General features: G+C 43.9%; 2 long non-coding RNA genes across 2 annotated transcripts in view; both read right to left on the minus strand.

The window, feature by feature from the left end:
• LOC123757923 (uncharacterized) overlaps window positions 1-27319 on the minus strand; it is an 855462-nt gene that overhangs the window by 495378 nt on the left and 332765 nt on the right. The window lies entirely within an intron of this gene.
• LOC138367657 (uncharacterized) overlaps window positions 23220-27319 on the minus strand; it is a 120146-nt gene continuing 116046 nt past the window's right edge. The window contains exon 3 of the long non-coding RNA XR_011229393.1: window positions 23220-23272. This is a non-coding gene — a long non-coding RNA (uncharacterized lncRNA). The remainder of the gene's footprint in view (window positions 23273-27319) is intronic.

Below are 27319 nucleotides of genomic sequence, written 5' to 3' on the forward strand. Positions count from 1 at the left end.
AGGTGAGTACACAGTCACTCTGGGCACATGTGTGTGTGTGCCGTGTGCACGATAAACAATGCCGCGTCAGGTGTGCCGTGTGCACGATAAACAATGCCGCGTCAGGTAAACAAATATTAATCTCGGTGATGGCTTGAAACAATTCCATAGAGCGTCTCGTCTCGTCTCAGTCCTGCGTGGACCACAAGACACCTCCAGCGTGGAGATGCCGGAGGAGGAGGTGGTGGGTGAAGATGCCGGAGGAGGAGGTGGGTGAAGGTGCCGGAGGCGGCGGAGGTGGTGGGTGAAGGTGGCGGAGGTGGTGGGTGAAGGTGCCGGAGGAGGAGGTGGTGGGTGAAGATGCCGGAGAAGGTGGTGGGTGAAGATGCCGGAGGAGGAGGTGGTGGGTGAAGATGCCGGAGGAGAAGGTGGTGGGTGAAGATGCCGGAGGAGTAGGTGGTGGGTGAAGATGCCGGAGGAGGAGGTGGTGGGTGAAGATGCCGGAGGAGGAGGTGGTGGGTGAAGATGCCGGAGGAGGAGGTGGTGGGTGAAGATGCCGGAGGAGGAGGTGGTGGGTGAAGATGCCGGAGGAGGAGGTGGTGGGTGAAGATGCCGGAGGAGGAGGTGGTGGGTGAAGATGCCGGAGGAGGAGGTGGTGGGTGAAGATGCCGGAGGAGGAGGTGGTGGGTGAAGATGCCGGAGGAGGTGGTGGGTGAAGATGCCGGAGGAGGAGGTGGTGGGTGAAGATGCCGGAGGAGGAGGTGGTGGGTGAAGATGCCGGAGGAGGAGGTGGTGGGTGAAGATGCCGGAGGAGGAGGTGGTGGGTGAAGATGCCGGAGGAGGAGGTGGTGGGTGAAGATGCCGGAGGAGGTGGTGGTGGGTGAAGATGCCGGAGGTGGTGGTGGTGGGTGAAGATGCCGGAGGTGGTGGTGGTGGGTGAAGATGCCGGAGGAGGTGGTGGTGGGTGAAGATGCCGGAGGAGGAGGTGGTGGGTGAAGGTGCCGGAGGAGGTGGTGGTGGGTGAAGATGCCGGAGGTGGTGGTGGTGGGTGAAGATGCCGGAGGAGGTGGTGGGTGAAGATGCCGGAGGAGGAGGTGGTGGGTGAAGATGCCGGAGGAGGAGGTGGTGGGTGAAGATGCCGGAGGAGGCATCTTCACTGTCAAGCCTTGAGCACCACACACAACGGCCATCATATATTTCCTTAATATTAATTTCCATCATATTGATACCAATATTCTTACCAGTGTTTTCAGTGGTTTAAGTCTCTTAACCTACCTTGAGGTGCTTCCGGGGCTTAGCGTCCCCGCGGCCCGGTCGTCGACCAGGCCTCTATAAACCTAGGTTATAGATTTTTTTGAGATATATACAAGAGTTGCTACATTCTTGTACAGCCACTAGTACGCGTAGCGTTTCGGACAAGTCCTTAATCCTAAGGTCCCTGGAATACGATCCCCTGCCGCGAAGAATCGTTTTTTCATCCAAGTACACATTTTACTGTTGCGTTAAACAGAGGCTACAGTTAAGGAATTGCGCCCAGTAAATCCTCCCCGGCCAGGATACGAACCCATGACATAGCGCTCGCGGAACGCCAGGCGAGTGTCTTACCACTACACCACGGAGACTGCAAATCTAGATCGTATACAGTGTCACTGTTGATACCAACTCCAAGGTATTTGTGCTGCCTACACGCTTCAATGTTCTGTTTGTTGACCTTGAATGTTAGAGGGGCACGAGTTTATCTTGGGGGATGGAGAGTTCTGGATATAGTTATAGAGATAACAAGACCACATTCAATGCTTTTAGCAGCGAGTGAATCAAGTAGAGCTTGAAGTCTAATTTGGGTATTTGCGACAATGCATATATCATCGGCATAACAAATGACAGCTTCGTCTGGTAGTGTGGTAATAACTATTGATAATTTGTGCATCAGAACATTGAACAATGTAGGACTTAGCACTCCACCCTGGGGTGTACCCAACTCAAAGGGCGCACAAAGTTTACTTTTGACCCCCTTGAAAAGGACTGAGGCAGTTCTGTTACTCAGGTAACCCCTGAGCCACGTCAACAGTCTTCCCTTAACTCCAAAAGAGCCTAGTTGTTCAAAGATTATTTCTCTGCTGTATCAAAAGCAGTTTGGAGGTCAATAAATACCGTCTGAAAGTTTGGTCCCTCTCTGATAAAATATTCAGCAAAGCAAGTTTGTGTGCTTCTTCCAGGAAGGAAACCACACAGGTTAGGGGCAAGGTGGGGCTTGATTTGAAACATTAGTCTGTCGAGGATAATCCTCTCAAGAACTTTACACATACAAGACGTCAGAGAAATGGGCTTGTAAATCTCTCAAATATACTTGTTTCTGTTACTGTCCTCTTAAACAAGAAAAATGGACGACAGCTTCATGTGAGAGATATTGTTTTGTCTTGTCTCTTTCTTCACCTTAAGAGACGTTTCTCTCTCTCTCAAAACAGTCTTTTGTCCAATTGGTAAGATTTCTTATGGCAAATAAACATGCGCGCTTCTTTTAGTCTTTCTGTGATTAGTTTCTTGTGCTTCACTGTCATGTATTCAGTTGTTGGGGGAACACACTCATTCATGTCACCGTCTCGTACATAGTAACCAACAATTATGCTTAAATATTTAGCAACAATTCCACTGTTGCCACCGTTCTCATCATCAATAACAAGGACATCCATACTACCTTTATTTCAGAATTATCATCAGCATTATTAGTGTCTTCTATGATATTACTCATGTCTTTGCTTTAGCTTTACTTTAATCATATCATTATTATAACCTTATAATAGTTACAAGATAACTTGTACCTTGTTACCTTAGATAGTTACAAGGATAGTTCATCCTTGTAACTATCTCCAACCCTGCCGATATAAATATATATATATATATATATATATATATATATATATATATATATATATATATATATATATATATAATATATATAATATATATATATATATATATATATATATATATATATATATATATATATATATATATATATATATATATATATATATATATATATATATATATATATATATACACACACACACACACACACACACACACACACACACACTTCATTTGTTGCACCCTTACCGTCAGTCAGTCAGTCATCATCAATAATATTACATGGCGAATATTAATTACAGGTGTGTTCATAGTGCCTTTGCCTTCTAAGTTATAATCCTAGGATTGGGCCCAGGAACGACCAGCACTGTTGGAACAAGTTAGGTGAGAAGGTGGTGGAGGCCAAGACCGTCAGTAGTTTCGAAGCGTTATATGACAAAGAGTGTTGGGAAGACGGGACACCACGAGCGTAGCTCTCATCCTGTAACTACACTTAGGTAATTACACACACGCGTGTTTCAGTCAAGTAGATGATTGTAAGAATTGTAACTGCGCAGTGACTTCATGAAACCAACTCTGTACTATACTTGTAGGCCTTTTATTATGTTCATGGTTCGAGTCCTGTTTGCACCTACTATCATATTGGAGCCCGCAGCTTGACAATTTAAAAATCTCTCTCCAGTCACCTCCGGAAGCCATTTATCGTTGTCCGTGACCCACTGAGAAAGATAAATTCACGCCCAATCCCTCGCGAACTTGTTAAATTGTCGATAGAACTTATCCTGCTTGTCCAAGAATGACACTGCATAAGTTGCAATGTATGTCAAAACGGCAGTTGATGCCTATATTGCCCTAGACACCATATTAATTTAACCAGCTTCTATTTTAGGCAAAATGTCAACTGTGACTTGAAGCCCGTCCTCCCTAAATCGGTTACTGATCATAATTTGGCTATCAATGCCTCGCTTCTACATTCCTCTGTACCATAGCCACCAGCACTGATGATAACTTTACTTTTTTATCACTTCCAGCCCCAATGTTGTCCATGTTACTAACAATAGCCTCATTACCTGCTATCATAAACCACCCACATTCTTCGCTGTCCATTCTTGGCACAGACGCCTTAACCCGAGGAGTCTGTACTCTCAATCAAGATTGTTTTTATAGATTCTATATCTTACCCGCTAAACGAAGTGTGTCACCAATAACATCCTTTGATCGTGATATGTCAGCATTCATGTCACGACCTTCCAGGTATCAAAGTGTCTCGAAGCTCCACACAGTTCAAAAAAAGTAACGAGACAACTTGTTTCCATCGTTAACAAGGAGATTTGAGACACGTTCACGTTATTCCCCCCCCTCCCCCACACACACACAGAGGAACACCCCAGGAGCGGCTCCAGGCAATCACGTGCTCACACCACCTCCAACGGTTGGCTGCTCCCGCGCGCGCCAACATGAGCATAAAATACAGAGTACAAACACAGTCCTCCATGTGAAACCTTATCAAACGAAACAAGGCTCCCCACTCACTAAACAACTTCATTTGCATATTCATGAAATTTCTAAGGGTGCTCTTGCAAGGCTTTTTTCCAACAGAACATTAAAGCCAGTCTCGCAGAACATTAATACACCCTACGGGTCCTCAGTAAGGAAACATACAATGGTTGGGGGTTACTATTATAATTACCTAATTCTTCAGTGAGCTGTAAGCTAGCTTGCGACCAAAATAGGGTCCTGGTAGGACAGTCGGATTTGTGTTTTCTTTACTACTGTGAAAACTTGGTTCGAATCCCGGCCGGGACATAAATGGTTGGGTGCTTCTCCTACCACCTAATGTTCCTGTTCACCTAGCAGTAAATAGGTACCAAGGAGTTATAGTCAGCTGGTTGTTGTGGGAGCAGCCTGGTGAGGGTTACTAATTCGTCCTAAGGGGGGGGGGGTGACATCAATATAAGCCTAACATGTATATATAAACTGGCTGCCTGTCCCATGACAATGAAATTATATATATATTATATATATATATATATATATATATATATATATATATATATATATATATATTATATATATATATATATATATATATATATATATATATATATATATATATATATTATATATATATATATATATGTCGTACCTAGTAGCCAGAACGCACTTCTCAGCCTACTATGCAAGGCCTGATTTGCCTAATAGGCCAAGTTTTCATGAATTAATTGTTTTTCGACTACCTAACCTACCTAACCTAACCTAACCTAACTTTTTCGGCTACCTAACCTAACCTAACCTATAAAGATAGGTTAGGTTAGGTTAGGTAGGGTTGGTTACGTTCGGTCATATATCTACGTTAATTTTAACTCCAGTAAAAAAAATTGACCTCATACATATTAAAATGGGTAGCTTTATCATTTCATAAGAAAAAAATTAGAGAAAATATACTAATTCAGGAAAACTTGGCTTATTAGGCAAATCTGGCCTTGCATAGTAGGCCGAGAAGTGCGTTCTGGCTACTAGGTACGACATATATATATATATATATATATATATATATTTTATGCCACCATTACCTGCTTGATAGAGTTCTGGAAGTTGTTCTACTCCCCAAGCCCAGCCAGAGGCCAAACTTGACTTGTGAGAACTTGGTCCAACAAGCTGTTGCTTCGAGCAGTCCGCAGCCATATCCACCACAGCCCGGTTGGTCCGGCACTTCATGAAGAAACCTATCTAGTGTTCTCTTGATGTTTATCACTCGAACAATCAGTCCTGTTTTGTAGCCATCTATCAGCGGATAAGTTTTGATGTGATGACCTATTAGAACTCTTAATATTTATCCCTGTAGGATCGAGCTTCAGCTCTTAGACCCAATACTTCTCCAAACACCAAACGTTTAACACAGTAACCCCCTAAACGAAATTTATCTCATTCTCTACCTCGTATGATTCATGTAGTTTTTGGCGTCCACTTTTTACCCTCGTTTTCTATTGGTATTCATTGTGATACATTGTCTAGTTGTAGCCAAACTGTTCTCCTGAATAGAACATATTTCATTCTGATGTATAATTTCCATAATGCCAAAAGCTGATGAACTGAAAATGGCAGCTGATCGCTAAAATTGACGTGAGGTCCCGTTTTCTATTCGTGGTCCACGGTTAGACTAACTTCAGACTATTTTAATAATACGAGGGTTTAGTGACGTTGGGAACGCTCCTTAGAAAGTGATGGGTTCTACAGCCTTAGTTTTCTACAGTAAATATACTTACCTCATTTTTTCCTCGTTAACTATTATCTCAATATTTGCTACCGATTAGTTTTGAATACCAGGAGGTAACCTATATTTAGCCCTAACCACTTGAACTGGACGGTAGAGAGACGGTCTCGATTCATGCAGGTTGGCGTTCAATCCCGCGACCGTCCAAATGGTTAGGCACCATTCCTTTCCTTCCCGGCCCATCCCAAATCCTTATCTTTATCCCTTCCAAGTGCTATATAGTCGTAATGGTTTGGCACTTTCCCGTAATAATTCCATTCCTCCTATTTTTTTCCTGTACTTAACCGAACCGGTTGATCCTCCACTATTATCGTCTTCCATGACGGCTATAGAGCAACTTTGATTGTTTCTTGGAAACATGTTAATTACTAAAAGACTAACAATTCATATTACCAGCAGTTTCAGCCTTAGTCAGCACCGCATAGTTAGGCAATGGTAATGTGTGCGAGAGCGTGAATCGTCAGTCCTGGCTACCAGCCGCGTGGTTCACCGTCCAGCCACCACGTGGCCTGGTTCACCGTCCAGCCACCACGTGGCCTGGTTCACCGACCAGCCACCACGTGGCCTGGTTCACCGTCCAGCCACCACGTGGCCTGGTTCACCGACCAGCCACCACGTGGCCTGGTTCACCGTCCAGCCACCACGTGGCCTGGTTCACCGACCAGCCACCACGTGGCCTGGTTAACCGTTGGTGTAAACTACAGGGCCGACTAGACGCTTCAGGTTACAGCTTAATGGGAAGGAATAACGTTAGTGTATAATACTTGTACCTTCAATCACTCTTACATTCTAACATGTGAGAGATCCACCGTGAGCCATTAGTGTCATTATCTTGTAAAGTGCGACAGCTTGAATTAGAAGATTGAAAATAAATATTTGATGCAATTATTCGGCAGTTAATATTCAGTATTCCCATGATGTTAGTTATCCCAATAATCCAGCGCACCGTGGTGGGTATTGGTGTCTTAAGCTGCGTAAAGACTAACAATGAACTCGTATACGTGATGAAGACTTGTTGCACCGTGTTGTTCAAGACTTCACCTGCCTCCCACTCCAATAATACCAGCAAGTCCACACAACAATTCATGTTTCACGCACAGAAACAAAAATATTTAAGAGGGAGTTCTGCCCACTGTGAAATCAAATCTCTGATGATCAAAAGGCACGAGGGAAGCCTCTTCCCATCCTCGTCTGCACCCATCCTGGTCGTTGTCATGGCAACACTCACCCTCTCTATTGACATGCTCCTCCCCCCCCCCTCCCCCAAACACGCCACATACTAAAACAAAATCAAAAGGATTTTCATAAGTACCCGGGTAAAAACAAATTCCAATACCCCTTACGACCACGAAAGTGTGTTTTATAGACGTGTTTTCTCCTCCGACAGTTCCTGTGATTGAGTGTTGTATTTTGATTGATTGTTGCCGCCGGAGGCGGCTAGTGAATTGTGCACCCTTTACTCATCCTGTGAGCGGTAGCGGAAAAAGCATTACAGAGGGCACAAAAGGTCTTTTATCAGACCTCAGAGATTATTACATTAACAATTTCATCTATCCTTCACACCTTATAATTACAATGTCAGCTTTGTCATGGGTTCGTATCCAGGCCGGGGAGGATTTACTGGGCGCAAATCCTTAACTGTAGCCTCTGTTTAACTCAACAGTAAAATGGTTGTAACAACGATTCTTCGCGGCGGGGATCGTATTCCAGGGACCTGCCCGAAACGCTACGCGTACTAGTGGCTGTACAAGAATGTAACAACTCTTGTATATATCTCAAAAAAGTTAGAGAATGTTCTATTTCAAGAGCTATATATTTACAGTAAATCACTCTACATTAATGGTAGGTTATATTGCTACTACATAATTGTTTGAGCAACGGAGATATTACAGTCATAGGGGAGCTGCTGTTTGCTATTATTAGTCTTCACAATACACTACTTGTGTCTTAATATCATATGTCGTTTATATATTGGAAGCGAAATATGACTGCAGAGCAAGGATTTCAGGTATTGTATCCTTAGTATGCCATTAGATGGTTTGCCATTTTATACAACGTGAGTTTATATCTCTCTCTAAATGGCTCAATTTTACTACATGATGTATTTTGGTCTCGTGTGTTCCTGTGTATTCCTGGACCTCCAGTAAGAAGTCTCGTTTCGTCGTGAAGACGACGAATGCTTCAGTTATATATACTCTAGCAACACTTTCTTGCACCTCACGATAGATACAAAAATCAGCTTAACCATTCTGCTACACCATAGGTGAACACCATCATTACAGCTACTGCACTTCGCTACAGACACCAAGACCTCTGTAGTGGCTACACTTCACTACAATCCCTGACAATATTATAATTACATGTTAAGAGAACTATAATTAAACTATATTCACGGTAGTTCACTACACACTCAAGATATATTAGAGTTATGACACTGCACTATACTCACTATGGGGGGGGGGAGGACTATAATCCACCAAAACACTTCGGTCGTCAGGAACACGAGTGCCATTGCACTTCTATAGTGACAATAGGCCTATATGTTACTATAGTGACCAAAAACATTATCAGCACCAAAGCACTATAATAATTTATAGTGCTAAAAACTAATTTTTCCGGAACAAAAATTGAAAAAGAAAAAAAATGGATAGTTTTCTTCAAGGAGTGCCGGACCAACCGGGCTGTGGTGGACAAGTCGCCCTGCGGGCCGTTTCAAGCAACAGCCTGTTGGACCAAGCTCTCACAAGTCAAACCTGGTCCCGGGCCGGGCTTGCAGTAGAATAACTCCCAGAACCTTATCCAGGTATAATCTAGATACTATTATCATTAAACTACACACTACCCAGGGAGTAGTGTGTAGTGTGTTAGTGTGTTAGGGAGCCGGTCGTCCGAGCGGACAGCACGCTGGACTTGTGATCCTGTGGTCCTGGGTTCGATCCCAGGCACCGGCGAGAAACATTGGGCAGAGTTTCTTTCACCCTATGTCCCTGTTACCTAGCAGTAAAATAGGTACCTGGGTGTTAGTCAGCTGTCACGGGCTGCTTCCTGGGGGTGGAGGCCTGGTCGAGGACCGGGCCGCGGGGACACTAAAAAAAAAAAAAAAGCCCCGAAATCATCTCAAGATAACCCCCACCTCTGTATATCATAACATTTACTCAAGCATCGAAAACTGACAGAATAACAGTTCTTGGTGGCGCAGTGGCAATGCACTCAACCCGTGATTCGCAAGCGATTTGGCCCAATTTCGTATCCTGGTCGGGCAGGATTGACTAGGCACCAATCCATAACTGTACGCCTCTCTCCACCCGGCAATGATTGGCTACCAGGTTGTTAAACGATTGGCGGGTCATATTCCAGGAGGAAATTAATGGGTTAAGTCTTACCACGAGGGCAGGGAAAGCTTTCATTCTACTAACAGGAGTCAGCAGACGCTTGCTCCTATACCCACACGTGTAAACAAAAAATGAGACGATACTGTGTAGGCGTTCATACGACTGGTGTTTCATGCCGTTGTTGTATGAAACTGATATAGTAATTTTACGACTGATATAGTGGCTTTATGGAACAATGACCCTTGTGTAATGTGTGGTGCAAAACGTGCCACAATTACAAGACCAGAAGAGGGTAGTTGACGGGGTCTAAATGAACAAGTAAATGTAGTGTTAAACTTGGTGTTGTAATGATTAATTACAATTAATCATTAAATTAATTAATATAAATTATTAATTAATGTTGTAATGATAATGTAATCTGGAGCTTTGTGTAATTAGAAGTTAAGTCCCGTTGTTGAATTCAAGGACGGGTTTCTTCCCCCTCTAACGTTCCTCAAAGTCTGTGTCTGTCTGTCAGTCGCTTGGTGCTAACCTTACTCAAATTTGAAGGGCAAATGGTGTGGGGAACGGAACGGACGTAGGCTGATCGGGGGTAGGCCTAAGTTAAATGGTTTAAAAAAATATAACGAAGTGTACCCGACACCTCGGAGCAATTTTCATGAAGTCTGAATTGAATCCAAGATGAAACCGGGTATGTGATATCCATAGATTTTGAAGTTGCTCTGCCAAGTTCAAGTTCCAGTATGTTCATTGAGACAAGGAAAAAAATACATCTCAAAGGGATAGAGTAGCTTAGGCTATTTCTACCTCCCAAGCTCAACGTTTAAAAATTTGCACAAATTTGCCAGTGCAGACTACTGAACATATGGCCCTGCATGACTAACCATTCTGCGAGATGGGGACTTTTAGTATCACTGCTATCTTATTCACTTTTGTGTTGATGATGATATCTTCAAAATTCACCCAGAGTCTGTCAGTGCAGACTACTAACCACGTGCCTCTGTATTACTAACCATCCTGTGTGATGGGCATTTTTAGCATCACGTAGCTAGCTTTTTGACACACTGTGCTCCACTTCATATAGTCTAGGGCAGCTGCACAAATGCAGATGTACCTAAATGTGTTAATTAAAAAAAAATACCAATTTTTATGCAATTTGTAATTCATGTACATTCCCATCATGCTGCCATTTTGTTGCTTCTCTCATTCACTTTGTCATAAGATTATCTTTTTACATCGCCTTTTTTTTTTAACTTCGCCACATTTACACTGATTCTTGATGTCTTCTTCTTACATTCCACACAGACATATGAACCTGTCTCCGTGCTTCCTGGGGGCCCCGGGCACTGCCGGGTCCAGGTCTCAGGCTATTTTACGATTTAGTGGGAACCGTTTGGGAAGATGCGGGGGGGGGGGAGCAGACACATTAATTCACTATTATAATTCAAGCGATGACAGGCAAATTGCCTCGTTTGGTGGTCGATGGGATCGCCGCCTCCTTCCACTGTGTGCCTATATTGAGGTGCGCCGAGTGTGTGTACTGAGTGTGTATACTGAGGTACGTTGAGTGTGTGTAGTGTGTATACTGAGGTACGTTGAGTGTGTGTAGTGTGTATACTGAGGTACGTTGAGTGTGTATACTGAGGGCGAATAAACATGAACAGAAGACCAGAATAGATATGCACTTCCACACATGCACCGCACGCACTTCCACACACACACACACACACACACACACACACACACACACACACACACACACACACACACACACACACACACACACACACACACACACGCGGGCATTAACAAGTCTGTAAGCAACAAACCAGCCAGCAACAAACAAGCGAGTAAGGAGTCGTTAGGCTGCGGGGAACCTGATCTCCGGCATGAGGTGTGGGCGCGGCCTGGGAGCGTCAATCAGGTGCTGTGGGAAGGGGGTCCCTGTGTCCATCACTCTCCTCTGAATACTGGCCGCTTCTCCGCCTCTCTCTGGCCTCCTGCCAGCCACCCACCTACCTACGTGGGTCAACACGCCTGCCTGGCCTGGCGACACAAGCTGTTTGGGGTCAAGACACCTGACCTACGCCTCTGGGGTCAGGTCTTGAATCAATTGAAAAATACTGCGCTTTATTCAGGCGGTGCTGTGGTCCAGTGGTTCAGTATAGACTTTGCATCACGCGAGATGAGATTGAAGCCTCAGCCGCAGTATATGGAATTTTCTGATATTTACAACACACACACACACACACACACACACACACACACACACACACACACACACGTTTGTCAGAGTAGTTAACAGATGGAATGCATTAGGCAGTGATGTGGTGGAGGCTGACTCCATACACAGTTTTAAATGTAGATATGATAGAGCCAAGTAGGCTCAGCAATCTGTTCACCAGTTGATTGAGTGTTGAGAGGCGGGACCAAAGAGCCAAAGCTCAACCCCTGCAAGCACAATTAGGCGAGTACAATTAGGTGAGTACACGAAGCAAAACTAGAAAGAGTCCAAAATTATGCATCAAAGCTCGTTCCTAAGCTATGAAGAAAGGCCGGGGGAACTGGACCTCACTACACTGGAGGAAAGAAGAAGCAGGACGGACATGACACTGACGTACAAGCTACTAAGGGGGATTATCAAAGTAGATGTAACAGTAATATCCAAATTAAGGAACAGTAGAACGAGAGGACGTAATTGGAAACTGCCAAAACAGGTGAGTCACAGGGAGGTCAGAAAGAACTTTTCAGTCGTAGTGTCGTAAAGAATCCAATTCGATACACAACTTTAAAAGTAAATATATTTATTTATACACTTCCATATTCTCGTGTATTTATATATAAATATATATCTCGTGTATATACTCGTGTATACATAAATATATACACTTGTGTATTTATATACACGAGTGAAAAAAAGGTCAATAAATTGAACTAATGATGACCGAGACAGACGGAGCTTAAAAGCAGATGCTCGACCTTGCAAGCTCTATTAGGTGAGTACACACTGGAAGGGGTAGCCATTGGCCGCCTAGGGGGGGGGGAGGGTTTCTCTCACCCCCCCCCCCTACAATATCACTAATCTACAGTTCTATTAAAAACACTTCACAAAGTAGTTTCATCAAAACAATCCATAAACTAAGCGAAAAAGCAAATAAAAGTTCTGGGGGCCAATAAGTATTATGATTAGTATTTGTTGTTAATTGTGTTGTGATCAGTGCACACAGTTTCCCATATTACCTAAAATAAATCGGCATAATTTAGATTCGAGTTGTATGGTATTTAGAGATTTCTCATGGGGGATGGTATGTCACTCGGCACTTTTCTCTTTGACACCAATTCCCCCCCCCCCCCCGACCCATGTTGTGCACGTACCCAACAACAATTAACTGACAAAATTGGGTGAAGTTAGCCCCTAAGCGTTTGGCCTCCAACCTCAAACTGACAATTCCATTTATAAATACAGATAGGACCATTGGAGATTCGAACACATGCCCAACTATTCCACTGTCTTACCGAGCAGAACATAGACACACACAATAAGAAAGGATCTCAAGAGGTTCCTAACAAGTACACAACCGAGATTTGTAACTGGAGTGGAATTAAACATCTAGAAGTCTTAAGTCTAAGGAACTACTTAGGTATCTTTGAAATCCTTCCTCATTTTGAGCGTCTATGTGGGTACGACAATGGGCTCGTCCTTTGTCGTACCGGCCACTGGACGGTAGAGCGACGGTCTCGCTTCGTACAGGTCGGCGTTCATTCCCCGACCGTCCATATGGTTGGGCACCATTTCTTCCCCCCGTCCCATCCCAAATCCTTATCCTGACCCCTTCCAAGTGCTATATAGTCGTAATGGCATCGCGCTTTAGCTTGATAGTTCCCTTCGTCCTTTTAGGCCCCCAGGTTCGCGTTTCCAGTGGTTCCAGCGATTTAAATATTATTACCCAAGTTATTGAGGTTGGCAGAGTACATGACAAAGACAAATGAGACTCAAAGTATTTAGACAATGGCGCCCCGAGGATAAAGCCGCCGTTGTATACCCTAAAGTTACCAGTTGGAACCCCACCGCCTCCCTCGAGCGGAAGCACTAACCCCTCCACGAACGAGGACCATATTATTGATCGCCCATTGGCAGTATTGTCCTTATTAGCCCTCGGTGAGAGTAACTACGAGAGTGAGCCGTCTATACGAACCAAACAAGAGAGTATTATTACACCTTGGCCCGAGAACAACAGTGAATGTCTGTGTCTGTCTGTCAGGCTCTATGGAGGAGGAGGGAAAAAATACCACATTGTTTAATGAGGAAATTTCTGACACTGGGGGTGTGGAGGGTTTTGTTACAGGAATGTCAGCTTTAGGCTCCCCCCAAAAAAATCTGTGAATTAACTAGAGATGTACAATAGCACGGTCAAATTGTGTGATGAATGTAGGTTTTTCTTCATCCACGCCTGGTCATTGTAACATGAGAGACAGCCTATCGGTATAATAGGACGTCAAGTCTATTTAAAGAGATAGGTAGTCATCGATGCCTTTGATGTGGGCTCATCTGGTTTAAAAATGGACTTTAGCATTATTATGACGTTATATATAAACATATTTATGTGATTAAATTATAGAGGTATTTAGAATATGGCACGCAATTATACACCCCCCGAGGCTCTCACTCTTACGGGGGGCAACACCCGGGGCTCTCACTCTTATAGTAGTACTCTGCGAGCCCGGCTTGGGGCCAGGTTCGACTCGTGATAACTTGGTCCAACAGGCTGTTGCTTGGAGCGGCCCGCCGACCCACATATCCACTACAGCCTGGTTGGTCCGGCACTTCTTGCAAAAACTTTACGTGGCTCCTCACATGGTGTTGATCCACATCCAATCCTCCCTTCCAGTCCTCCCTCCCAGCCCTTCCCTCCAGTCCTCCAGCCCTTCCCTCAGCCCTCCAGCCCTTCCCTCAGCCCTCCAGCCCTTCCCTCAGCCCTCCAGCCCTTCCCTCAGCCCTCCAGCCCTTCCCTCAGCCCTCCAGCCCTTCCCTCAGCCCTTCCCTCAGCCCTCCAGCCCTTCCCTCAGCCCTCCAGCCCTTCCCTCAGCCCTCCAGCCCTTCCCTCAGCCCTCCAGCCCTTCCCTCAGCCCTCCACTCAGTGCCTCGTCTTCCGTCATGTTCCACTGCCTCTCCGTCACCCTTAACACAATAATTGTTTAATCTCTGGCCCACCTCTTCTATATTTAGAGTCACTTCCTTCCCCGCGCCGTCACTTACCTCTCCGTCTTCCTCTACCGTCTCCCTCATTCACTCACCTCTTCCCCTCTCCCGTCCTAACATCAATCTATCCTTCCCCTCGACAGCCTCCTGCCTTCCCCTTCGTGTGACCCTTCACTTGGGAAGTGTTCTCTTCGGTGAATGTTCTCCTCTATATTAGATATGGTACACTAGGCAAAAATCTATACACGGTCAATTTTGATGTGATGACTTATCGACATTATCAATCTATCCTCAGGGAGGACATCTGTTCAAGGGAATGGCGGTGAAAACGACTACATAGTGTTCTTATCTACTCTTCATTTAAGGTTACTTTAGGTTAAGATTTGGTTGGACTTCATTATGTTTGGTTACGATAATACGGTGTATTTATTGACGCTAATGTGAAATATGGAATTAGAATAATATTTCAGTGTGCCCGAGAACTCCGTTTACAGAAAACGGAATTCTTCAAAAGAAAATATTTCTAGCATATACTTTTTATATTTTAAACCACCGTTATATAATACATTAACGTTATAGCTTCAGAATAATCTCTGTTTAGAACAAAAGTTCACTTGCCAGTTTACACGTAGACTATTACTGGAACGGTAATATGCTGTAAGACCATCAAAAAACGTCTAGACAGCTATCCAGGTTGAGTGGTGTGGTTTCTTATGGCAATAGGATTTGCTCTGAGAACGGGTTCCACATTACAGATAATCTTTCCTCCGAGTCTGTTACAAAACAGCTCAATGCTTGCTCAAGAAGGTTATCGTCACTGATAAATTGATCAAGTTCACTGCTAAACTTGAGCAAAGCAAGTTTATCAGTGAAGATAAACTTGCTTGCTCATACTCTTATCCTTTGCTTGTTGACATTAGGCTTGTTATGAGAGTAGAAACTACAGAGGACACACGACTCACAACCAATCTGCTGTGAATCCAACCCGTCCTCTTAAAAATAACGTCACTTTTCGCTCGTATGGGCACTATGGCCAAATTTGGACGTAATTTGAAATGAAATCGACTCACAAAAGTGACGTTCTGTTCCGTTTTCTATTTCTTCACAGGTGCTTCAGTGGGCCGCAGTTATCATGATGTTCATTGAAGACAAATTCCAGCTCCTGCATTACAGTACAAACGAAGAAGTCAAAACGAAAACCATATATAAAACGCAGTGAAACCATGTTATAGGAAGAAAGTACAGTGGAAAAACACCTGAGAGTAAACATGTTAAAACACCTTAAAGTAGCTGTCACAAAAGCAAGAGAAAAGACAAACAAGAAGAAAAAAAGAACCTTTCAAACAGGAGCTGCCAAACCAGTGATGGTAAGTTGAAGACACTAGTACTGTCTAGGACGAGATGCATAATAATTCACACTTTGAACATATTAAAAGGACTAGTTCCAAATCCGGGCACTGAAATAATTCGTTACGACACCAGGAGGCATATCTTGAGGTTATCTTGAGATGATTTCGGGGCTTTTTAGTGTCCCCGCGGCCCGGTCCTCGACCAGGTCTCCACCCCCAGGAAGAAGCCCGTGACAGCTGACTAACACCCAGGTACCTATTTTACTGCTAGGTAACAGGGGCATAGGGTGAAAGAAACTCTGCCCATTGTTTCTCACCGGCACCCGGGATCGAACCCGGGACCATAAGTCCAGTGTGCTGTGCGCTCGGCCGACCGGCTCCCTTGGTAGAATGTGCAAAACATCCTCATTGAAACTACTCTTAAATGACAATACTAGAAACATTACGGTCCCTACAGACGTCTCAATATCCATGCTTAAATATGTTGGACAAGAGAATGCCTCTAAAGGGCACCCGATCAGTGGCACTGACCACACTGTTAACCAGAAGGCGCGGTCAACGCCGGACATCCCCAAACATTGATCCTCGGAACCACTTCAAGGTAATCATCCGATTACCGTTTGATCTGCTTCATGAATGGTCACACATTATATCTTTTTAGTTTTCACTTCTCTTTTAAGAATAACACTTGCCTTTAATTATTATTAAAGTGTGGGTTACCCACTCATAGTCTACATTTTCGAACGTCATCTTTATTCAAACCTACAGTTTTACTCATGGCTGGACGGTACAGCGACACTTCATGCAGGTCGGCGTTCAATCCCCGACCGTCCAAGTGGTTGGGCACCATTCCATCCCCCCCATCCCATCTAAAATCCTTATCCTGACCCCTTCCAAGTGCTATATAGTCTTAATGGCTTCATTGGCACTTTCCCCTGATAATTCTCTTGCCTCTCTAAGTTGCTGTGGATGTTGTGAGGCAGCACACAGGGGCGAGGGTTGTGAGGCAGCACACAGGGGCGAGGGTTGTGAGGCAGCACACAGGGGCGAGGGTTGTGAGGCAGCACACAGGGGCGAGGGTTGTGAGGCAGCACACAGGGGCGAGGGTTGTGAGGCAGCACACAGGGGCGAGGGTTGTGAGGCAGCACACAGGGGCGAGGGTTGTGAGGCAGCACACAGGGGCGAGGGTTGTGAGGCAGCACACAGGGGCGAGGGTTGTGAGGCAGCACACAGGGGCGAGGGTTGTGAGGCAGCACACAGGGGCGAGGGCGGCCCCAGGAGAGACTAGTTGTTGTGTAGGAGAATGGTGACCTCATCCCCCCCCCCCTAGTGAAGGTTCCTTCATTCCTCCCCAAGTGAAGGTTCCTTCATCCCTCCCCAAGTGAAGGTTCCTTCATTCCCCCCCAAGTGAAGGTTCCTTCATTCCCCCCAAGTGAAGGTTCCTTCATCCCTCCCCAAGTGAAGGTTCCTTCATCCCTCCCCAAGTGAAGGTTCCTTCATCCCTCCCCAAGTGAAGGTTCCTTCATCCCTCCCCAAGTGAAGGTTCCTTCATCCCTCCCCAAGTGAAGGTTCCTTCATCCCTCCCCAAGTGAAGGTTCCTTCATCCCTCCCCAAGTGAAGGTTCCTTCATTCCCCCCCAAGTGAAGGTTCCTTCATTCCCCCCCAAGTGAAGGTTCCTTCATCCACCCAAGTGAAGGTTCCTTCATCCCTCCCCAAGTGAAGGTTCCTTCATCCCTCCCCAAGTGAAGGTTCCTTGGCAACACCCTCGCTCACCTCCCTTCATGCTCTCGTCTTTCGCCTCCTTCAAACTGACCTCACAGGCAATACTATTGCTTTCCACTCATGTTTCTCTTCCCCCCTGACTTTGAACACAAGTTGTTATTATTTGGTCTTCATATTCCCCCGCTACCCTCCCAACCCGTTCTCGCACTTTCTTACAGTCAATATTGACTTATTAAATAAATGCATATGTGACATACTAATTTATTGTGACTATTTTAGTTTACCTTGAAAAGCTTCATAGAAAACACCGACCTTACCTAACCTTCTTAGTATGTTAAGACAAGCATCTTATTTCTCGTAATTACAATTATTACTTAATCTATACTTATAATAGATTAAGTTACCTAAATTACAATTATTACATAACCTATACCTATAATAGGTTAAGTAATAATTGTAATTACGAGCAATAAGATGCTTATCTTAACATACTAAGAAGGTTAGGTAAGGTCGGTGTTTTCTATGAAGCTTTTCAAGGTAAACTAAAATAGCCACAATAAATTTAGTATGTCACATATGCACTTATTTAATAAGTCAATATTGACTGTAAGAAAGTGCGAGAACGGGTTGACCCTCCACCTGCCGTGACCATCGGCACAGCGGGTCAAGAGTGAATGTTTAATCGTCAAAACAAATTAGCATGTGCAGCTTTGAGGGAGATTTCCAGCGATCCTTGAAAGGCCTCTTAACAATTAATGTTACCTGGAATATTCTACAATTGTCCCGTCCAGTTAAGAATGGTGACACATCTTAGAACTCCATCTTGGTAAAAAAATACATTATGTTCTTGTGCTCTTCGATTCTTATTTCCACTTCGACTATTAAATACGTTACGTCTTCTAAATCCCCGCTCACTATTCTTCCTTGCGTAAACTTTTATTACTCGTTTCACTTTCGTCTAATTCTTATGATCAAATTAACCTCCATATCTGTCAAGTTTCCTTTCCATTCTCTTGGACTGATCGACGTCTGATCCGATGGTCAAGGTAGCAGCATGGGCACAGGCTCTTCACTCCGTCCCCTAAATTCTATGTCACTTGGTCATATTAAGCACTTTATCCTGATAAATATTTGTCTTTATCCATCCGCCAACTCCATCAGCACCTTCATTATAGTTCCCTCTGCACCCCCCCCCCTTATTGGGGGAAGCCAGATACTGCCAGTAGCTACCTGGGATACCATTGTCCTTTATTCCAATGGTATCTGGTTTGCCCCAGCAAACCGAAATCCTCCCTCCACCTGCGCTATTTGTGTCTTCCTGTGGACCTCAACCCTCGACAGTTTGGCACTTGGAATGGAAATTAACACAATGGAAACTTTGCCACTTGGGAAATGGGAGAACAATTGGTATGAATGTTCTAATCTGTGTATGTAATTACCCAAGTGTTTTTATAGGACTATAAATAGGATTTATGTCCTATAAATTTTATAGGACTAATTATAAATATAGGTTTTATAGGAGAGCTACGCTCATGGTGTCCCGTCTTCCCATACTCTGTCAAATAACGCTTTGGGATCCATCTTCTCACTTGACTTGTTCCAACCGTCTACCACTCTTTGCAAAAAAAAAAATTACTAATATTTTTTCGGCACCTTTGTTCCTTAGCTTGAATCTGTGTCCTCTTGTTCTTGAAGTTGCTGCTTTCAGGAATTCCATTTTCAATATTTCCTGTTAATCGATTCCTGTTACTTTGTTGTAAGTGATCATATCACCTCTATTTCTGCTATTTTCTAGCATATTGGCATATGCTAGAAAATTTCTATTATGCCAATAATTATAAATCTAAAATTTCTATTTCTAAATTTCTATTTCATATGCTCTATTTCTTCTATTTTCTAGCTTTGGCATATTTAACGCCTATAACCTCTCCTTGCAACTCTTGCTTTTCAGTACCGGAAGCCTTTGAACCTATACCAGTTCATTTATGCGCTTCTTAAGATATGGGCACCATACAACTGCTGTATATTCCAATTTTGGTCTCATAAGTCATGAACAGTTTGTTGAATATTTCACCATGTAATTCAAATCAAGTCTGAAGTTTGAAGGTGACGCATACGCTCCTGTCACACTGTTCTGTGTGTGTTCCTCTGATGACAGTACCACCCCTATCTACATGTTCGGGGCTTAGCGTTTCCGCGGCCCGGTCCTCGACCAGGCCTCCTTTCTGTTACACACCCCCAGGAAGCAGCCCGTAGCAGCTGTCTAACTCCCAGGTACCTATTTACTGCTAGATAACAGGGACATCAGGGTGAAAAACTTTTTGAATGGACTACGAATCCGAAGCGCTGTCCACTCAGCTGTCAGGCGCCCTAGATCTTGTTCTTTACTCGTTTTCTTGATTTTCTTTGCACATAATTTGCAAGTTGTGTGTGGTGTATTTTCTCCAATTTCACATTCCATAACATGGCATTTATTCACATTAAATTCCATTTGCCACCTGTCATTCAAACGCATTTATTTTATCTATATCAATTTGAAGGGCATGACAATCGTCTGCGTCTCGTATCTTCCCCGGTATCATATGCAAACATGTTCATATAATTCTGTATTCATTCTGGTAGATCGTTTATATAGACGACGAACATAACTGGTGCAAGAACTGAACCCTGTGGTACTCCGCCAGTAACACTCCTTCAGTCAGATACATTGCCTCTGATTACTCCTCTCATCAGTCTGTTAGAAAATTTTTCATCCATGTCCGAAGTCCCCTCCCCCCCCCCCGTCACCCCTCCTGCATGTTCCTGTTTAAAAAACAACCTCTTGTGTGGGGCTCTGCCAAAAGCCTTTTTTAGTTCCAGATAAACACAGTCAACCCAATTAACTATCTCTTTGCTGTAGTACCTCTGTGGCTATTTTAAAAACTAAGTAGATTTGTTACACATGATCATCTTGTTCGAAAACCATACTGTCTGTCCGTTATGTCATTATTCACTACGTGTTCAACCCATTTGGCTTTAACTATATTTCCTAGTGTTTTGACTAGCACGCTTGTTAATGATACGGGACTATAATTTAGAGGGTCCTCTCGACTATCATTTTTATACATCGGTACTATGTTTGCCTTTTTCTATATATTTGCTAAGATTCCTGTGCACAAGGATGTCTGGTATATTAATTGGAGCGGAATGTTCAGCTCAGTCGTACATTCCCTCAGCACCCAAGGCTACCTTGAGGCTACCTTGAGGTGCTTCCGGGGCTTAGTGTCCCCGCGGCCCGGTCGTCGACCAGGCCTCCTGGTTGCTGGACTGATCAAGCAGGGTGTTAGACGCGGCTGCTCGCAGCCTGACGTATGAGTCACAGCCTGGTTGATCAGGTATCTTTTGGAGGTGCTTATCCAGTTCGTGAAACATATACAACGGATGGACTATCAGGTCCATCCGCTTTATTTCTTCCTAGCCCCAAGAGTATTTTTTTTCACTTTGTCTTGAGATACGATATATGTATATGTGTGTGTGTATGTGTATGTGTATGTGTGGTGTGCGTCCGTCCGTCCTTGAACACAGGAACCAGAGATGTCAAATCGTCTAGGTCCACGTCACCTCTACCTGTACCCTAAATACAAAACTAATCGCTGACTTTTATTTATACCGAGCAGACGCCCCCCCCCCCCCTAACCTTTCCCTCTGTCTCTAGCCAGTAGTTACGTTAAAGAAGACCCAGCCTTATGTACTCCAGTCATACACCCTTGGCCATCATACTCCAGTCATACACCCCTGGCCTCATGCTCCAGTCATACACCCTTGGCCATCATACTCCAGTCATACACCCCTGGCCATCATACTCCAGTCATACACCCTTAGCCATCATACTCCAGTCATACACCCTTGGCCATCATACTCCAATCATACACCCTTAGCTATCATACTCCAGTCATACACCCCTGGCCTCATGCTCCAGTCATACACCCTTGGCCATCATACTCCAGTCATACACCCTTGGCCTCATTCTCCAGTCATACACCCCTGGCCTCATGCTCCAGTCATACACCCTTGGCCATCATACTCCAGTCATACACCCCTGGCCATCATACTCCAGTCATACACCCTTGGCCATCATACTCCAGTCATACACCCTTGGCCATCATACTCCAGTCATACACCCTTGGCCATCATACTCCAATCATACACCCTTAGCCATCATACTCCAGTCATACACCCCTGGCCTCATGCTCCAGTCATACACCCTTGGCCATCATACTCCAGTCATACACCCTTGGCCTCATTCTCCAGTCATACACCCTTGGCCTCATGCTCCAGTCATACACCCTTGGCCTCATTCTCCAGTCATACACCCTTGGCCTCATTCTCCAGTCATACACCCTTGGCCTCATGCTCCAGTCATACACCCTTGGCCTCATGCTCCAGTCATACACCCTTGGCCTCATGCTCCAGTCATACACCCTTGGCCTCATGCTCCAGTCATACACCCTTGGCCTCATGCTCCAGTCATACACCCTTGGAATCATACTCCAATCATACACCCTTGGGTCAAGGCATCAATTATTTAATCACTTACAAGCTCCTGGACCATATTCGGGCAAACGAACTATATTTTCCTCTTGAATATGATTCGAATTACATAAAACTGTTTATACTCTGAGACAATTGATAGCTGAAACGAACATTAAAATATAATGATTAAATCGGTGATGGCGTAACACAAGTCCTAACATAACAGGTGGCCCTCTACTCTCTACCTGTAACGTTAATTGTTACTGTAACACTAATAAAAAAAATATGTAACGTAACACACGGCAGGGAGCGTGCAGGAACACCTGAAGATGTGACGAGATTTTTTCCCCTTGGGGTAGGAAAGAGGGTAGGGGGGGGGGGAATTGGGTCTTGAAAAAGTACATTACTTGTCAATGAAAAATATCATTACTACCACGTTAGCTACTTGCCAAGGGTAGATAACGCATCACCCCACAGAAAACGGGTGGAAAGACAGGACGCGAAGGGTAAACACATTAAAAATATAACACCTGTTCAATCACCATATCATACGCTCGCTCTAGTAATTTCACCCAAAGGAACCCACAGTTTTATAGGTCACACTGCACCTCTTTAACTTTCATAATGTTGTTGTTTAAGATTCGCTACCTGGAACAAAATGTTCCAAGTAGTTTCCAAGTTTTTCCAAGTGGTTTCTCAATCATATTCAAGTTAACACAGTCACGAGGGTAGAGCTGGAGTGACGTTAACACGTGGGACTGCTGCCTGTGTTAAGAGTAACGACCCAGGTAAGTCCCAGTCCTATCAAATATTTTCTCCGTCTTCACAAAGTGCTTCCGCGCCGCCAACCGTTATATATCGACTAGAAATATGCTTAAACAAATACCAAACATCACTTGTCAATAACATCATGATTTGTCATCTATCAAAATCACACTTGTTAAAGTACCACCCCAGCCAATAGAGGTATTCAGTTCACATACCACATTCTTCAGGGGAGTGGAGTGTGTTCACCTGCGTCATGCCGCACCCTTACCTGTAAATATATAACAAACGTTATCAATTAACGAGGTGTGCAACAGTTAACACTCAACAAAGCAAAAAGTAGTCAAGAAAAGGTTAGACATGTTAGAGGGGCATCATCATAATAGTGATCATTATACCACAGTGTGCACCACTTGTAGGGGACCTCTGCTGCTTTGCACCGTACTGCTCAACGGTTTCTACTGAATAGTCTAATTAGATTCAAAGTAGGTTTTCCCTCCGAAAACAGAGGAATTGATACGCGTTTCTCAAGCGCTCATGGACACTATCTTTCTACAGTTAAGCACTGACCTCAATCATATCTACCTAATTAAATATTTAGCTATAATGTTATATGTTGTAATACCCTGTGTTATGTGGCGTATAAACAGTCTTGGTGTACAGGCGACGAGTCAAAATAACGTGGCTGAAGAATGGTGACCAAACCACACAGTAGAAGGTGAAGGGATGACGACGTTTCGGTCCGTCCTGGACCATTCTCAAGTCGATTAGACTTGAGAATGGTCCAGGACGGACCGAAGCGTCGTCGTCCCTTCACCTTCTAGTGTGTGGTCTGGTCAACAGTCTTGGTGTATTTACATCAGCAATTCAACACTATTTTAGGTTCATTTCTTCACTGATACGAGACTAATGATGACGCCAGTAAGACCATGGAATATAACCTTCTACTGAGAATTATATTCAACAACTTGCCACACATTAATTAGGAAAAATAGTTTATAAATGGCGCATATTGTATGCACGACATTTACAAAATTGAAGAGGTACATATTACCCACAAAATGATGCACTGGCACCGGTGGCTGCCCCTACCAAGCAGCGCCACCAACACCCTACGAGCAAGATACTCGCTTCACTGGAATGTGATCGATGTGTTTGTCACAAGCAATAAGTAGCGAGCGACTGCAGTCAGTCACGAAGGTAGAGCTGGAGTGACCTTAACACCGGGGTCGTTACTCTCAACACAGGCAGCAGTCCGAGGTAACTTGTTAAGGTTACCATTCGTATCCTGATATAGGAAGGCGTTGAGGAGGGCACTTGGTGATGACCGCCGGAAGTCTGCCTCGTCTACAGCGACAACCACTGTACTCTAGGTCACGACGGGGTTAACACACACCTGACTCAGCAACACTGGTGAGACACCATAGCTGGTGCCATGTTCGTGGACTCCACATGGAAACAAACGTTTAAGTCGTCTTCAGGAAGACGTGGATGAGGGACCAAGATTAGTGACGGCAGTGTGGTCAGAGAACTGGGGAAATATGAAAATAGCTTGTAAAGCGTGTACATTGTTTCAAATATTCTCAAGAGGCGTAGAAACCCCCCATACAGATGCCTGTAAAAGCTGTAACACTGCAAGTAGCATCACCACTGATCCGTGTGGTAGGTGGAGGATTGTCTAAATATAAGACAATGATACAAGGCATAAAATAGTCCATGAACGGAAGTTTAACAATGTGTTCTATTATGGGAAATTGGATCAAGAGAATGTGGTGTGAGGGTTAAGAAGAACAACACATTTGAGAGGTGACCTGTTCAGCTTCCAGGAGCCGGAGAAAGTGTTCCTCGACGACAGTAATCTGGAAAGCCTGGCCGGAGCTTTGGGTTAAATCTGGACAAGAATTCTTTACAGATGAGCAAGATGAGACGAGTGGAGCTGGCGCGCTATTGTAGCACAATATTGTGCACGCCCTCAACATGAAGCTATTTTATTTATTTACAATTTTACCAGTGAGCTGGAAGTTTTTTTAAGCATAGAGGAGAAACTTTCGATTTTACAGAACTGTGAATACAATGTCCATACTTGTGAACTGGGTTAAAATGACAAATGATTAACCATCATCATCTTAGTTAACAAGACCTTAAGTGCTGCAAGACATGTACAAATCTGAATTGCAATTCCAGCAATAAATCACCGTTTATGTCATTTAAAAAAAAGAATACACTTCTCTTAAAAAATTATAATATTAAATCATTTAAATTAAAATGCCTCGTAGCCTGGTGGATAGCGCGCAGGACTCGTAATTCTGTGGCGCGGGTTCGATTCCCGCACGAGGCGGAAACAAATGGGCAAAGTTTCTTTCACCCTGAATGCCCCTGTTACCTAGCAGTAAACAGGTACCTGGGAGTTAGTCAGCTGTCACGGGCTGCTTCCTGGGGGTGGAGGCCTGGTCGAGGACCGGGCCGCGGGGACACTAAAGCCCCGAAATCATCTCTAGATAACCTCAAAATCTCAAGAAAATAATTGTTAACATGTGGGTCATTAAAAATGTAGTCTTCATGCCTAATTTTTTTAAACATGATTACATTTTTATTACATAAAAATATATATTATATAATGTCTTATTATATCAATAAGACTCGCTAAAGCCGATCACCGTCTAGTGGTTTATCCTATTGTCACAACGGAAAATATCCGACCTTAACCAAAACTACTCAAAAAATTGCATTAAAGTTCTCGTGCTGTCGTCAAGTGAGGATAAAAGTGGCCGATTCATCGATCCAGGAGACCAGCGAGCACAGTGGAGCCCAACCTCCGCCAGCAAGCTGCACTTTCTTACCTCCTGCACCTCGGACCCGCTTAACCTCCACGTTCCGGTCTCCACGGTCGTCTGGAACAACCATCCACCATGGGACCATGAAGCGCAGGAAGAACCTTCAGCACTCGTAACCTGGTGGAGGGGCCTCGTAGCCTGGTGGATAGCGCGCAGGACTCTTAATTCTGTGGCGCGGGTTCGATTCCCGCACGAGGCAGAAACAAATGGGCAAAGTTTCTTTCACCCTGAATGCCCCTGTTACCTAGCAGTAAAAATAGGTACCTGGGTGTTAGTCAGCTGTCATGGGCTGCTTCCTGGGGGTGGAGGCCTGGTTGAGGACCGGGCCGCGGGGACACTAAAAAAGCCCCGAAATCATCTCAAGATAACCTCAAGATAACCATACCTCTTGTGTGGCAGACTATACCATGCGACGACAGTACAGTGGCCAACCACCTGCCCTGGTTCCCATGGTTGCTCAGATCTCGCCTCCCCCTTCCCCCATCACCAGAGAATGACATCTTTTCTAAAGTCTCCCCTTCTACCGATAGTACAAGAGTTTTATACCATTGCCATACCCAGTGTTTGATGGGCCTATTCCCCCTTGTATCCATACCTTATACCCATTACCCTTATGCTGGATTGCCCCCTTACTCTCTCGACCCCTTACATGTGTATTTAAACCAAAATTATATCTCGTGTTTTCATTCTTCACATGAAGATTTTTGAAGATTTTCTGGAGAGGAACGTTGTAGCATAAATCCTTCAATAATTACTAATTTCTTTACCATGAATTTTGTTATATTGCACACACACACTATATATATATATATATATATATATATATATATATATATATATATATATATATATATATATATATATATATATGTTGTACCTAGTAGCCAGAACTCACTTCTCAGCCTACTATTCAAGGCCCGATTTGCCTAATAAGCCAAGTTTTCCTGAATTAATATATTTACTATAATTTTTTTCTTATGAAATGATAAAGCAACCCTTTTCTCTATGTATGAGGTCAATTTTTTTTATTGGAGTTAAAATTAACGTAGATATATGACCGAACCTAACCAAGCCTACCTAACCTAACCTAACCTATATTTATAGGTAAGGTTAGGTTAGGTAGCCAAAAAAAAGCTAGGTTAGGTTAGGTAGGTTAGGTAGACGAAAAAACATTAATTCATGAAAACTTGGCTTATTAGGCAAATCGGGCCTTGAATAGTAGGCTGAGAAGTGCGTTCTGGCTATTAGGTACGACATATATATATATATATATATATATATATATATATATATATATATATATATATATATATATATATATATATATTATATGTTTGCGAACTTCTACATGGGTACCATCGAGCAAAAAGTCTTAGTCGACATGAACTTGAAACCCGCCATATACTGCAGGTATGTTGACATTTTTACACAGATAACTGATGTCAGACATCTGTAGGAGCTGAAGGAGGCATTTGAGCAGAATT

Source organism: Procambarus clarkii, chromosome 22, assembly GCF_040958095.1.
Source record: "Procambarus clarkii isolate CNS0578487 chromosome 22, FALCON_Pclarkii_2.0, whole genome shotgun sequence".
Taxonomy (NCBI): Eukaryota; Metazoa; Arthropoda; class Malacostraca; order Decapoda; family Cambaridae; genus Procambarus; species Procambarus clarkii.